Source organism: Psammomys obesus, unplaced genomic scaffold (genome assembly GCF_907164565.1).
Source record: "Psammomys obesus unplaced genomic scaffold, mPsaObe1.curated_primary_1811, whole genome shotgun sequence".
NCBI lineage: Eukaryota > Metazoa > Chordata > Mammalia > Rodentia > Muridae > Psammomys > Psammomys obesus.
The window spans coordinates 24,342,955-24,359,468 of NW_026596095.1; positions in this window are offsets into that span (position 1 = coordinate 24,342,955).

A 16,514-nucleotide genomic window follows, 5' to 3' on the forward strand; every position below is an offset into this window, starting at 1 on the left:
ATCCTGCTGTCTTACCCAGCAGTTCTACCTTATTTTCACAGGAACCTTCTGTCTGCAAGTCGCGTTACAAAGTAGTTTTCTTGTGTAACTACAATAGTGTAAGTTTCTGCTGTTTGTGACCTTTTATGCAACACTCCATTGAACAATGGCCTATGAGCTCTCCATCAGTTTACTTCCTTTATTGATATAGTCATTCTATAGGCAGTTGGTTGTCCTGCATAAACGCATGGAACCCCAGCTGTCTGGACATCCATTCCTGGAAACCTAATCTGTGTTAGCAACAATGTCACTTTCAATTGCTTTAGAAAACAATGAAATAACCAAACAGTGTCTTTAATATGCATTATCTTATAAATTGTTTAGAAGAAGGGAACTTGTAGAGATGACTGTTAAGTAACTCAGTGATCATTATTATAGCCTCACATTTCTCCTAGCAGTTACATCCTTCCTTTTGATACAGTATTTTTTTCTTATCAGGTTTGTTTCCTTAAAATCAAAATATAGTTGTTACAAATCTTGGTGGCAATCCTTTCAAAATCAAGTTCTAGGGCAGACAAAAGAATAGATTCTTTGTTTGCATGTTTGGTTTCTACTCAGGTGGATATTACTTTAGGGTTTAGTAGCTCAAATTGGGCTACCCTCTCCTAGTTTATAAGGACAGGAAAGCGGCAGTTCCTCGCATGTTCAGTTCCTATAGGAAAGAAATCCAACAGCAATAGTAAATTTGAGAAAAGATGTTTGTTAGGTTAAAAAAAAAAGCAATATCTATCAAAACAAAGTTTGAATTTTATTTCACAGATGTAGTAGAACAGAAATGTGTCCTTTGTTGGATTTTAAAGTTAACTTGCATAAGACTATAAGGCTGGGAGTTCTGAAAATGGGGCTTTCAATCACGCACACCAATATGGCTTCACTTGCTGCAATGTAATAATATTATTTGTTGTTACCTAAAGTTAGTTTTGGTGTCAACCAGCCTGAATTAGAAAGTATTTAGATCCCTGGAAAAGCATTATTCTGGAGTATATCCGTGGAGTGATGTCAGAGCACACTGGCATGCGCAGTTGAGTGACAGGTGGGAAAGATGTACCTTTAGTGTGTATAGGCAATATCACATTGTCCACGATGCCAGAGAGGCATAATACAGAAGGCAAAACCTTCCCCAGCGTTGTGTTCTGGGTGGAAGCCAAGAAAACTAACTTCAGAGACAGAAGCTTAAAATGCAAGCTTTATTTTCTGAGAAAGCAGGGAGTCGGCCAATCCGTGATCTAAACCGGATTCTCATAGGGAGATTTTACAGCATTTTTAAAGGATGGGAACAGGAACGGGGTGGGCTGTTGCACTGACCAATCAATCATATTTTGAGACAAGGGGTTGAGCAAGAAAGTAAATGTGGGTTACTAGGTCTTTCCAGGTCACTTGGTTTCAGGACCCTAGACTCAGCTTTTTGCAGTCATGTCATCTCTTGGACTTTGGCCTAGAATTTGGAATGATAGGGGACCAAAAGAGTAGGCAAGCTTAAGTCAAGACAAGCAATACATTTATAACCTGTATGCCTTAGTTTAGATAATGAATAATGACAACTTCCCTTTTTACAGTCTTTACTGGTTAACAGACAAACATGAAACATCTGAAGAAGCAGGATAGGTGTTGGTTTCTAGGGCATGGGAAAATGAACTCAGCTTTGACCCTGCCAGCAAGATGGAACTTGTTCCTGAGATGACTGAACTCAGAAACTTGTCTCTTAACACCCACCACTCTACGACATGTTTATCATACCCCTTGAGCATCAGAAGATCAGGTTTTCTGGCTCGTAGTCTCTAGTTCTTACAATAGCATCACTATGCTCTTTGGCTTCCTATGGGCTTTGAAATAGAACTGAGCAATACTACTGCAATCCCTGGGCCCCAGTCCAGAGATAGCCCCTTGCTATCCACCATCATGTAAACTGACGCATTAAATAATCTCTGTTTCTGTGCTGTCTCCTGCCAGCTCTGCCTCTCTGGAGATTCTTGACTAACATAATGGAAAAGCATAGAGGAAGCCTGGTAGTCATCAGTCAACAGTGGCTTCACTGAATGCACCCAACCCCTTCATGCCCATTACACAGTATCCTTGTCACTCTTCTGTCCAATGAGGATAAAAATTTCTGTGCTTTAGTCACTGCCATCTTAAGGTGCCAGTCTTCCAAAACCCTCCCTCAAAGCTCTGCAGGGTGAAAGCAATGTCAGGCCCTCACAAGAGCAAAATCTAATAACTTTAACCTATGTCCCAGGAAGATTTTTCCCTCCACTAAATTCCAGGTATTCTCTTCCTTTCAGGCAAAAGAGTGGGATCTTCTCGTGAGGTTTCACCTTTGACTTTATGTCCTATAAAAATCCTAGAGACAAGAAAATGCTCAGCTCTTGATTACAGTTCAGAATTAAGGGAAGGGAAAAATGCAGACATTAAAATATACAAGACATTAAAACATCCTGATCCCCACTCTTCAGCTTGCCAGAATTAGCAAGTTAAAATACAGAAAGCCTAGTTATATTTGAATGTAGAACAAATAATGGCTGCCTTTCCATCGTAAGTATGCGGCAGAAAGATGGGACACATTCACTCTTTCATGTACAATTACCAGCAACATTTTAACATCCCTGACACCACTCAAAACACAAACAAGCCAGAAAGCTACAAAAAGAACTACAGACAACAAAGGAAAACCGAGGGTGTGAGGAGTGGCCTTCCTCAGGGAAAAAGCATATCAATTGGTTGTCTGATGCCAAATGGTCAGTGCTGAAAATGTACACGTGTGTAGCATTATGCAGACTGAACGGGTTGTGCATGTGTGTTTGTGTGTGTGTGCATGTGCATGCACATGCATATATATGGATGCAATAAAATGTGTAAAGAAAAAAAGGAGGCCATAAATTTAAAGAAGATCAGAGAGGAGTGTACGTGCAGGTTTGGAAGGAGGAAAGAGAAGGGGATTTTTTTAATTAATTTATAATTAAATAAATTAACTTAAAATAAATTTTACAAATTTAATTGTCAATGTTGCCTCACAATGTGAAAGACAGGATGCTACTGAAAATATAGATTTCACAGACTCATTGATTTCTGTTAAAGCTATATAAAAGGTGTGAACTTCAAGGGACATATAGGGAAAGAAAAAGAAGGTTATATTCTCCTTAGAATCTGCAATGGGCTGATCATGGAGATGAGCACAGTAAATAAGAAAGGAACAGAAAAGAAGAATCAAACATGGAGTTATCTACTTGGCACAGAAGACAGTAACTGGGCAGTTGGTGAGCTACTTTCCACTGTTGCTGAGGCTGTTGAGCACACTCCTTCCTTCCTGTGTTCACTGCTCTTTAGGATATGCCATGCAGACACATGTGGTAATCAGTGCAGCTCAGTCTATCAGTTCTTACGACCGGAGGGATTTTTGCTTGTCCTCCATTTCATCATCGTTCAACTGCCTATGTCTGAGATGAGATTTAAAAGATTATCTTAGATGGATAACTATGAAAATGAATTTGTCTTTATCTAAACATTCTCAGATAATCCATGGTAAAAGAAAAAAAAATGTTTCAATAAAACCTCAAAAACTGAATGGCGTCAAAGCTATAAAACACAGTTGGTACTTGGTGTTTGTGTGGACAACTTAACTTTGTTTAATTGATGTTCATCTGAGGTGTTTTTTTGGGGGGGGAGGGAGAGGGTCAGTTTGGCACTGCTATGCAGGCATCAAGATTAAGTTCCTTAACCTACCAGATTTCAGAAGCATGATCTGAGTTGCATTGATTTGGAATGCTCTCCGTGTTATTGGTTTTCCATAGAATAATGAATAATTCAAAGGATGTGCCTGAGACTAAAGGAGGACGCTTCTGTGTGATGAGAAAATGCTATTGGAGACAGAGCCCAGGTGGCCAGGAGACAGTCACGGAGGGGACAGTCGTGCCTTGAAGTGGCAGCTTCCAATCACCTAGAAAGGTTGTCCATTCCACTTAGCTTTTAGAAAGGCCAGCCACAGTGCCTTCCACAGTACTCCATTCAGATGTGGGAGTTACACTTCTTCCTTTTACAATCGCCTTAACTTGAAACATTTCCTGGAAGGAAGAACACCTTACATGTAAAGAGCCAGCAGAAACGACTTTGAAAAGAAACAGGAAGAAGTTTCCTTGGACCAGAAGCCTGTGCAGTAACTCCACTGATGACTGTTATCCCATCTGTTGATGTGATTATGAAAATTCTGGCTGAGAATGTGAGTCGTGTGCACTCTTGGTGTCCCTCTGCTCCCCAACGCAGGGAGGGCTGCCAGCTATGCAAAGTGCTGGAAACAGATGAAAGCCAGGCCCTGACCTTGAAGTGCGTTTGGGAGTTCATAGCCCTTTCTGATGCAGGTACTGTGAGTGTGTTTATGCATATTTATCCAGTGTGGCTCTTCAGATGTTCTTAACTGAGTTCTATTTTTCTCAAGCTGGCCTCCAAACTCCATTGTGAGGGGCTCAAGATGCTCATGAAGCTTAGAGAGAATAGGACACAAAGCGACAGTAAGTGTAATTTAAAAACTTGGATGGCACAAGCACTCAGCAGCTTCAGCAACTGCTGTTACATCTCACAAGTCATTTTGTCAAGAGGAAACAGTACAGGGATTGCATCCATCGCTGTAAAGGCAATGGGGTTGGAAGACATACTTCAACAACTGATTCATTTTAACAGAAATGAAACTACTACTCTAGACCACCAAATTTCTCAAAGAGAGCAGAAGATACAGCATCGTGGAGATGCTTCTAACTCAGGAAGTTCTGGCACCTCAAGGATGTAGTCTGGATTTCTAAGATGCTCCTAACTGAGTGCTTTGGCTCTTTTAAAGTGTGTTCTCCCATCTGTGTGCTGTAGTGAGATGTGTTCTCTGAAAATAACAGGGGAGCAGCTACAGGCCTCTTTGGGACTCTGTAAATGAGATGCTGTGTCGTTTTTGTGATTCGACCTCTCCAGTGAGCCATAAACAAATGACTCCATGTTCTTACAGAGGAAAATGGATCCTTTGTGCATCAGCAGCCTTACCATTTCTCTAAATGCGAAATGACTCATGCCAGCGGGTGAGACAGCCTTGAGGCCGTTCCTTAAGGTATTATCTCCAAAATTTATTGATTACTTATACAGCTCGCTTCTTATTCCCAAGTTAAGTTCCTCCCATCTCCCCAGCGAAACAAGCTTGAAGTTGAATCAGAGCTGTCCAAAGAAATGCATGGTAGACAGCAGTGTGTATTATGATGGGGTAACAGGACTGGGGTCTCGGCCAACCTACAAACCAGGCTGAAGGTTTCAGTGTATTGCCTTCCTCAGCTCAAAGGGCAAAGAACAATCCACTTGCGGATCTTTTTCAACCAACCTCCATTTCTTTGGTTAACCCATGTAAAATCTTACCACGACCCAAGTTTGACGTTAAAATGTCCGCAGTGATTCAAGGCCTACATAAAAATCACATTTACAAAGAGTTGCTGCAGAGTCCTCAAAGCCAAGAACAGCAAACCAAATATGGAACATGAATAAAATTCATATCAGCCGCTCCAATATTTTTCAGACAGATGTGTTTTTCCATGGGATGTCTTTGGGCTTTTGAAATATTTATGAATATGTTATAAGTTTAAGAAAATGATGGTTGCTAATTTCTATTCAATGCCTTCTTAGCTTTTTTTTCTAAGTAATTATTACTAAATATAGTATGACATCTTTGTGGCGTGGGTACAGATATAACTGGCTGTGGAGTGATGAGGCCATAGCATGGGGACATCCATCTCTCCAGAGAGCCAGTACCCTCAGGCAGCTCTCTCTCCTCTTTATATCTGCATGTTTATTGACTAATATTTGTACCTTTGGGATATCTTCTCCTAGGACATCCAGATTGTTTTAAATATCCATAATAAGTATGCACAATGGGCTGGTTTTCTAAGTGCTAAGTGATATTATTTGAAAATCTTTTAAGAAAATGTTTTTAATGAATATTATTGATGGCCTACCTGTCTTGAACCAAATATTTTAACCACCCATGAAATAACTAATATAAAGACACAAAATATATACCTCATTGAAAAGGGATAATAACCACTAAGGTAAAATGTAGAGAATGGAAGGGGTCAGAGCACCTTGAGAATGAATGACAAAATTTAAATAAACAATTTTATTTAAATTTAAATTTAAGTTTAAATAAGGTAGTACTGAAATGCCTTACTTACTCTAGTGAAACTTTGGCCCAAACACTTGTGTCTATGAGGAAGAAGATCTCCTATCGAAATGCCCTAAGGCAGAAAGAAGCCTCTTTTGCAGGTGGAGTCATCTACTGAAGCACAAAGAACAACCTTCCAGGGGCCACACACCCAAGCAATGGTCACAATAGGCAATAGCACCTCAGCTAGGAGTGGGGTCACGTGCACGGCTCCTCCACCCACGCTCGAATCTTCACAGGCTTGATCTGGTCAGCTCTTATTCAGGCCTAAAGAACCAGCATGAGCGAATCTCTAATCAGGGCTCATAACCCACAGAATCAATAATTCCGAGAGTTTCACATGTCACCGACATGACTCTTACTGGGTCACAGACAGAACAACAGCATGTGTTTCTGTGGTTGTTCAGCAGTCTTACTGTCTATAAGGGACATTCAGTGGGACATTCACCTACTCGTTATTTACCTTTGCCCCTAGAAGAAGGCATTACGGGCATTTGACTCATTTATTCATTTACATAGATGATTTTTAACTACACCATTGTTTCCATCTTGGACACTTACTTATTTTGGCTCCACGACAGATGAGCTCATATAGATCTTAAAATGCAAAATTGTCAGACTATAATTTGATACTAACTTTGTTTATTCCCCTCTTCAATTACTGAACTTACCACTCTAATCTCTGGAAAACAACCGGAGACAACGTTTTTGGTAGCAAATTAGGAGCTGACATCCTATTTCTCCCTAAGTGTGACTGTGTGTATGCAATCTAATTATATTGAAAGTACACATTATGGTGCTAAAGTAAGGTTTCTTTGTTTTCTTTGGAAGTGCGGTGTCTGTTAAGAGTGGAAAATTTCAAACCTCAAACTACTAAGAGATAATGCACACTGGTGGCATTTATATAAGGCCTGTCCTACCAGGAAACCTGAGAACAGGAACTGAGAGAAACTCATACTTTTGACTTTAATTGGGAGAGAGTGTCAGTGTTTGGAAGCCTCCATCTTTGAGCAGGGCAGTAAACCACGACTATGATTGTGGCTGGGAAAACGTGTTTAAATGTGGAGTAAGGTAAGACACAGGACCAAGAATGTCGGCTTTATGGACTCTGTGGGTTTTATTTTCAGCACTGTAAATCTGTCATCCTTTATAAACAGAACAAAGTGGTCAATTTTTCACAGGGCTGTGCTAGCACAGTGGTACCAAGGGCTTAGTGTGGGAACAAAGTCATTAAAAATAACTACTTACAAAGAACTCAGTCATAAATAATGTGCCACAAAGGATTCAAAACTCCAAGACTTGGTTACTTTAGTGTCAAAAACTCTACTCTAGGCTGCCAGGCCCTAAGAACAGTGAGTCTCCAAGGGATTTCCTGACGCTGTCAATCCCTTGCCTCCATTTTGTTTCCTTTCCTATCTTTTCTCCTCCCATCCCATTGTCTCTCAAGAAGTAGACGATTTGCCTATCAGCTAGAGATGGAAGGAATGAGACAAAATGAAAAGTTGTCTCCTTGTCTTTCCATTTGGCCTTCACTTTGAGACACATTTGTGTTTTTTTCTTTCCCTTGTTCCTCCAGACTTCCTTAGGAGAAAACATTAGGGAAAAGTAGGGAACCTGATGTTGGTTGGGTAATAGAAATGTAAAGGACCTTCAAGATATAGCTCAGTTCTGTCCTTATTTTTCTTGTTCTCAATGTTTAATAACTTGCTGTTTCCTCTTTGAATTCTATCTGGCCCTTACTGCATGCAAAGATATAGAAAATTGGCTGTCACTGTCATACCTCATGCATTTATCTATAAAATGATTTCTTCTTAGGAATTCAGTAATCCCAGCCTTTCCATGATTCCTAGACTAACGATAGCTTTGGCTCTCTATAGATATACTGTCTAGGAAAGTGGTCTCTCTCTGTTTTTACCAAACATAATTACCCTCTTTCTTGCTTGGGCCCCAACTTCATCTCATTATGAAAAATTTGACATTTACTAGATCAAGCCTGAACATACCCAACTCCCTGTCTTATTTTGCTACATACACACACACACACACACACACACACACATATATATATGTTCGTCTTCTTTACCTTATCATTTAGCTTTTGTTTGTAGTAGGTACTTGAAGATCCTTTTCTAGTAGCTTTTATATAAGTGAGACCACTTAGTCTATAAACTGTATAATGTTGGTTCACTTCTGTTTTTTACAATTTTCAAATATATATACATATAGCGTATATATATATTCACTATATATACACATATATATAATGAAAACATAGACTCTTATATATGAAAACACAATTATATATGTATATACAGGGAGAGAGACAGAGAGGGAGATACATGAAGCTCAGAGCCTGTGGCTGGAAAGGTCATGTCTAATTAATAGTGACTGGATTCAACTGTCATGAAGGAAGACTTCACTTTCAATGATGGTCTAATTTTGATGCAGATTAGGATCACATGGAGTCTGATTAAAACAAAATGTTGGGCCATACCTTTAGAATTTCCCATTCACTAGGTCTAGCCTGGAGCCCAATAATTAGTACTATTTTACAAGATTCCAAAAATGCTGTACCAAATCTATACTTGGAGGACTACTGCCTTGCATCATGGAGGACCTGCATCTTAGTGAGGTGATGGATGAATTCAATGGTGAATGGGTTCTGAGAGCTTACATATTAAGCCTGTCAGGAAAATGTGTAATATTTACATTCTATCTTCTCTATTTATGAAATCAAGCTTTCTCTTTGTCTGTCTGTCTCTCTCTCTCTCCTTCTCTCCCTCTCTTCTTGTCCTCTCGGCTTTTTCAGAAGGACCAAGTACAGAAGGACATAAACAAACTAGGCCAGCTTCTTCAACACAATACTGTCCCCTAGTTGGCATCCTTATAGTTGCTTTTTCTTCTCCCCCAGCCTCTGTGTGTGTGTGTGTGTGTGTGTGTGTGTGTGTGTGTGTGCGTATGTTCTTATGGTTTGTTTCCTCAGTTCATTCAAGTCCTAGTCCAAACAAAATCTCAGAGCAGTGTGTCTAACAACTGTTTCTAAAGTATCACCTTGTCATTCTGTCCCAGTATCACACTCTCTTTTTTCAAAGAGTCTCAGTTTTTTTTTATACTGACATCACAGAAAATATCAAACTACCCAGTAACACAGATACTATCAAACAAGGATAAATTTACTCCTCGCCGTAATTCTACAGGGTGGGTACTTTTGTGACACCAATTTTCAATGCTTAGAGAGAATTTACTACTCCTCCCACTTGTTGAATTACATTCTCTGGTGCCAGGACACCTGCTCTTAAACATCATATATCAGGATGCTCTTTTATTGACTGGGTAATATCTATTGTCTCCATGTTAAAAATAGGCACTTGGAAGAGCAGAGATGGATAGATGGTAAAACATTGCTGGTAATGAAATGTCCAGACACCTGACAGATTACTAAGGCTATGAGTATGAAAAATGATCTATACTTCCAGCTATCAGCAAGCAATTGAAAATGCCTCCCTTTATGAGAGGGTCAAGACAGTTTCATTTTAGGATCTGTACTTACTGGCAAAATTGATTTCAGTGTGTGCCGGGAGAAATGCTTTGTTATCTCCTATCTCTGGCGGAGAGTGAAAAGAGGAAACACCAGAAAAAGGAAAATATGTGTGATATCCACAGAAGGACCGATGCGTAATTCATGGAGCAGCTGAAGAATTTTAAATTGCAGGTCCCCCTGGCACTCCTCACAGACCCCATTCACTTCCTCTGGATTCCTTTTCAGTCTTGTCATGCAGAACCTGGACCTGGAGCCTCTTCCATGTCCTCATGCCTGAGATCTACAAGATGCAGAGGGCCAGGCTCCTCTGAGGAAGAACTGAAAATCAAATGTCACTCAGAGAACTCAAAGTGGGGATCTGGCAGAGGGCTGCCCGGGCTGCTCTCACTTTAGCTGCAGACGTGCTCTAGGCCCGGTAAGGCCGGGAATTTGTTTGACAACCTGGTTTTATTCTTTGACTTAATGCCTATTCCCATCCGGAATGAATTGGCTACACTAAAGCTGAAAGAGCTGTTCCCGTTTCTGTCCAGTCCACTCTTCCTCATTGCCAATGCCATATATCTGTTACAGAGAATTAACATTTTATACCCCGAACCCTTATAAATAGAAATGATTTGAAAGTAACATTAACATATTCAATTTTGTTAGCTCTATTTTATAGAAAACAAACATTCAATTAAAATTGTTGTTCTTTTTTTTTTTAAATTTATAGTTCAAAGCCTGTAGATGAAGCATTTCTCTGTGTAGGGAGAATTATAGCCCAAAGGGGTCTCATGTTTCCCTTCAGTCAGTCATGCTGACACTTGATGCTATGAGCAAAGCCTCTGTTTCATGCTTCAACAGAAATGAAATCTATGCTGCCCCTAGCCATCTAGGATCACACACTTTTCCTGGCTCAGTTTAACATCTGCAACCTGAGGAAGGCTGTTAGTCGAATCACACACTGGAGCCTGACTGCAGTCTAGTCACTAATACCGAAAGAAGATTTATTTGCATCTCATGACCAAAGTTCTTTTTTAGCTTCCCTTCTTCACGGACAAAGAATGAGAACATTAATAAATAGCCAAGAATATTCATTACATCTTCACAGATACATAAGATAAGTAAGGAGGCCCTAGATAACATAGCAGAAGCTCATAGAAGAATAAATTGAAATTAAAAAGAAACAAGACAAATATTAGATCTGTCATTTTTACTTAAGAGTTCCCTGAAATCAAGAAAATTTTAACACATATTCTCTTTAAGAGAATTTCAACATGTATTCTCTTTAAGAGAATACCAAGTGTAGATTTGAAGGAAGTTACTCTCATTTGTTCTAAAAAATCGGATGTTATAAAAGATAACAGAGACTTAGCTGACCAAGATGTGAGGAGAGGGACTAGGAAGAGCTCAGCTCAGCTCAGTTCCCTGCACCCGTGCCAGGAAGCTCACAGCCACTTGTAACTCTAGCTCCAAGGACTCTGAAACCTCCTTGGGGCCTCCTTAGGTCCCTGCACGCACCATGCATATGTCCATGCTTAGATAGACATGTACATACACTTGATTAAAGCAAAAAATAAACATTTAGGGGGAAATGTCTAGAAAATCCACAGAGGAAAATTATGATGAGTCTGACATCTATTTAACCACAGAAAAACTTTGGGGCAAATGTCAATTTTGTGAGTTCAATTCCAAGAATCAACATTGCGATCTTTAGTGAGGTACACAACTGGCCAAAATTAGAGGAACAAATGTTCTGATTTCTTTTCCACAAATCAAAATGAAGACAAGAGCATGTTTAAACATCACAGAGATACATAAAGCAAAGAAATTTCAAAGTTATGAAAGGAATCCAATCTAACAAGACAGGAAACAACCGCTCCTACCAGTGAACCTAATCAGGCTAAGCTCATGTCATGGCTTGGGAAAATTCTCCATTTGGATTACAAAGAAAAACCTCTATCCTCAAACAAAAGATGAAAGCCATGACAGATGAGTACTAGCGAAAGGAAGGCAGAGTGCCACTGTCAACCAATGCAGGTGACAAGGGGCACCTGCCTTCCCAGCTCTCACAGCATGACAATTCTAACAAATTCTAGGATTACCAGGAACAAGGTATGAGTGATCACCAGAACATTGCAGAAGTACTGGAAGAGCTTACATCAAAGCATATACACACCCTTTGTGAATCTGTTGACATTTATGTTAAAGTGGTTTATTTAGTCTCATTTTATGAAAAGGTTCCTTCACTACAAGAAGATTTAAGGAAGTGACACTCTCTCCCAAACCGTGGCTGCCACCTGTTTTAAGTATCAGAAGTGGCAAGGAGCTGGGACATGAGCTCGAAGAGGGTCAAGTCCTCGGGCTCCCACAGGTAAAGACAGTAGCAGAGACTACAGGGCACAAATTATCACTGATAATCACAAATTATCAGCCAAGGCTAGCTGAAGCAGACCCACAGCCAGCCAGCCACACAGCCTGAAGTGATGCTGTCTCTGTGGAGAGAGATGAATTTACCAGTGTGTTAGTAAGTCTTCACTGTTATAAACTATCCCCTCCATACAATGTTCTATGAGGGTAAGGAAAGTCACACTTTGCCGAGGCAGCATTTCCGGCAAATTTACCAATGAACCTCCATTGAACAAGACTGGAAACTCTAAGCATTCTACATCAAGCTGTGTTCCGGTTCCTTGGTTGGAGTCATTTATTTTAAACCTGTTCTTACTAGTTCTTAGCTACTCTAACAGGTATCATAAAAATGTGTGGATTATGCAAAACAAAATTTTGTTTCTCAAAGCTCTAGAGGCTAAAAGTACGAGGTCAGAGTTGCGGCAGGTTTAGATGCAGGTCCTGTCTATATCTGCATGTGGCCAAAGGGGCATGAAAGCACTATATATATATTGTAAATATTGCATTTTATACAATGGGTGGAACAGACATAAGAGAGCATTTGTGTCCCAAAAGGGAGAGAAGAGAGAGAAGAAATAACAGGTCTAAGGTGAGGTCAAAGACAACAGTACAAATTCCTTTAGATCCTGAGGCCTAAGAGCAACACAATCATTTTTGGTTGGATGCTCCATTTTCAGGGCTTCAATGAGAGGAGTGCCTGCCTTCGCTGCGGTAGAGACCCTGCTCCTATAGCTCAGCAAGCTTCCTTCTCCTAGGTCTCTGTAGGGTATCCTCCTTGGCTCTGGCAGTGGTCACTGCTGGAAGCAACATAGTGCTTTCTCTTTAAAACTAAATACTGCTTCTGACATGAACTGATTGGCCTGCTCTTTGATCACCTCCCCCTGAGGGGAGAGCTGCCTTATCAGGCCACAGAAGAAGACAATGCAGCCATTCCTGATGAGACCTAACAGACTAGGATGTGAAGGAAGAAAAAGAAACCCTCCCCTACCAGTGGACTTGGGGAGGGGAGTGTGTGGAGAAGGGAAGGAAGGAAGAGATTGGGAGGGGAGGAGGGAGGGAACTAGAGGGGGGATACAAAATAAATAAAGTATAATTAAAAATAAAAAAACTAATAGGAAAAAAAAACTAATGAGGCAGGCAGTCCTTAATGTCTCTCTATGGCCTTGCAAGTTATTCTCCCCTTGTCATGGCCTGTTTTATACTTAGAGAGTTACTGGGATAAACATATCAGAGGCTGATTGGCATACATGTAACAAAAAAATTTATTTCTCACAGTTTGGGAGGCTAAGATGTCCCATATTAAGGGGCCAACACATTTGGTTTCAAATAGGGGCTCGTTTCCTGATTCGTAGATGCTCATCTTCACATTATGTATCCATATAGCGGAAGCGTTCAGGGAGTGACTTGGGGCCTCTTCAATAAGGAAACTTAATCTATGAGAATACATCTTGTTTGAAATTAGGTTTCAACATGTGAATTTGAAGGGCATAAACATTCATTTCAGGGCATACCTAGTTAATTTACTAATACTTGCATTTAAAAAAAATCTCTTTTAATTAAAGGACTGAAGATTCAGTCTCCAGAAAAAAACTAATATTCTCCTGCCTGTGAGGCTGTGCTGTGCTGATACAACAGGAATCATTTAACAACTGTGTTTTACTCCTAACTTTCAGCCCGGCTGGGAGTACATTGCTCACGTGACGTGGAGGACAGTCTAGGAACCAGGGACTATGTGCTCAATGATCTCCTGTCTCTCTGCAATATGAAGATCAAGCCGCCCCTATACAGGAAGCCTGAGAGCAGACATAGGCATGTCTCAGAGAAGGTCCCTCTGAGTTGTGATTTCTATTCCATTAGGTAGCATCTAGGCTACCTGTGACCTATTGGAATTTCCCCATATAGTAGACATTTATATACATATGTGTGTGTGTATACATCATGTATGTACATACATACACACACAGGTGGGTCTTCCTGCTGATTTAAGGAAGTGGAGGTATTGACTGGGACAGGCACTCTGGAATATCATTTATATTCTGGCATGTTGGGAATTGGCTATACACTTACATTGACTTCTGAAATTCTGTTAAGCATGTTCAGTTGAATCAAGGTGTTCCTCTTGGTTTCCAAATGTACAGAAGGTAAAAATGGGTCACAGTAGTTTGCCAATACAACAAAACTTTTTTAATATCAATATGCTGGCTTAACTTTTTTTTCATACCCCTACTGTTTCTCTGTGTTTAGGCTCCTTATTCTTTGCCTCCCAGTGCAGAAAGCCACTGCTCTGCACTGATAGATCCAGCTGTCACCTTCCTTTCTTGCCCACAAGACAAAAAATGTACAGCAGTGTCCTCTGATTTCACAGCCTCTGTGCAACAGCTGGAAGGCTGATAATGCAAGCCCTTCAGTGAAAGAAAATTGATTTAAAAAATATCAGTTATGGGCAGTCACCATTTCATGCTGGTGGGCCTCCATAGGACAATAATAACCACAAGGCTTTAGACTATTGATTAACTAAAAAAGAATTTAAAATGTTCTTCCTACCTGTGACCTTTAAAGAGGAAATATTTTAAAGTCATAGAAAGTTTTAACCCTTTGGGAGGCACAAAATAAAAGAGAATAAAAATATCAGAGTATTTTTCTTAAAGGGCTTCAGGGCAAGTAGGAAGAAGGATTGTTTTCTTTAAGTTTTTTTTTTCTTAACATTCTGGCTACTGCCACACAGTTGAGGAACTGGTATTTCCCAAAAGGTGAGAATATCTGTAACTGCCATCTTAGGTACGTGGCCAACAAATCTCAGCTAGTGGCTTCATAGGAGAGGCTGGACATGGCTTGGAGTCCCCATGCCCAACCAAACACTAGGCTACTTGACCTCAGTTGCTTGTCCTCATCCTTACATACCCATGTACTACCCTACAAAATACCTCTAAGAAGACCATTCTGTAGTGCGCTGACATGTTTCCTTCCCCTCTACCCAAAACATATCCTCTAGAATAGCTATTGTACTGAATAATAAATTGCCAAAACCCATCCTCTACTACAGAAACATTCAGATACTTTCAGCCTCTCCCTATTTCTACTATTCTTTTGTTGGAGAGTCTCTGGTCTTCTGGTCCCTGTACCCTGCCTTTTCTTCCCAGTCTTCCCTCCCATCAGCAATAATCCATTCGTTTACAGTCCATGCTGTGTGATGTATCACAGTAACTATATTTTGACAGGAGTTTAATTTGGGGATCAAGAGGATGTTGTTAAATCCATAGATCTGCCTACCTCTTTGCCCTTAGTATCTGAGCATATGGGGACTTCAGATAACTGTGTTGTGTAAATGACTGTCGACAGTTGCTGCAGCTGGGAAACCCCTTGGCAGGTAAGGGTACCTGGGATTAGCTAATGCTACAGTTCCCATGGTATGGTATTAGCTAATGCTATGGAAAACTTCTACCACACGGGTCAAGCCAGCATCACCGTGGTCTGCTTTGACTAGACAACTTCCTTCGCAAGGAAATAAAGAACACAGAGTGAATATCTTTATCTAGCCAATAAGTGGTCACTGTAAAAATTACTTAATTTCTGGGTATTCTTCTAGATACTCAGGCTACATCATTGAGGAAGTCAGCCAACGCCCCTACTCTCATTTAAAATTTATAACACCTGTCAAAAAACATATTCCCGAAACACACAATAAATATTTTGATAAGTGCTTATTTCATACTAGAGGATCATTCCTTCATAAAGTATTCACTTTAGTGAGAGGACAGAGAGATGCAAATAGTTAAATTAGTATACATGTGTACACATACTATAAATATGTATGTTATATGTACACATTACTAAATGTAGATACATAGTTAGAAGACTAGAAAAGGGTAAAGAATGGAATGCATAATTTCAGTAAAATTCCGTTTATTCCAAACAACTTTTATTTTCATTGCTTTATTTATTAATTATTTCCATGGTGACTGTATACATGAGTGCATATACAGGTATATCTCAAGGTATAGGTCAAGGAATAGCTCTGACTGTCCGAGGTAAACCTCTGACTGTTGTTAAAGGGCGACTTTTGGACATTGATTCCCTCCTCCTACGCCAGGCTCAAGGTTTTTCACTCGGGTCAGAGGGCTTGCCTGCAAGTAGGCATACCTCTCCACTACCTCACCAGAGCTCATAAACAACTCCTGTGAAAAACACAGGGCTTGTAAGAACAGTGGAATACCTGGCTGCAGATTCTGTGCCTGTGAAGAAAGTTGATGAGAGCATTGTGAACAGCTCAAAAGTGGACCTCGTGGCTAATGTGTCTGCCTTTCCCCCACCACCCAGAGCACAAACGTGAACAGTGATGTGCAAAGGTTCTAGACTGGAAGACCTCAA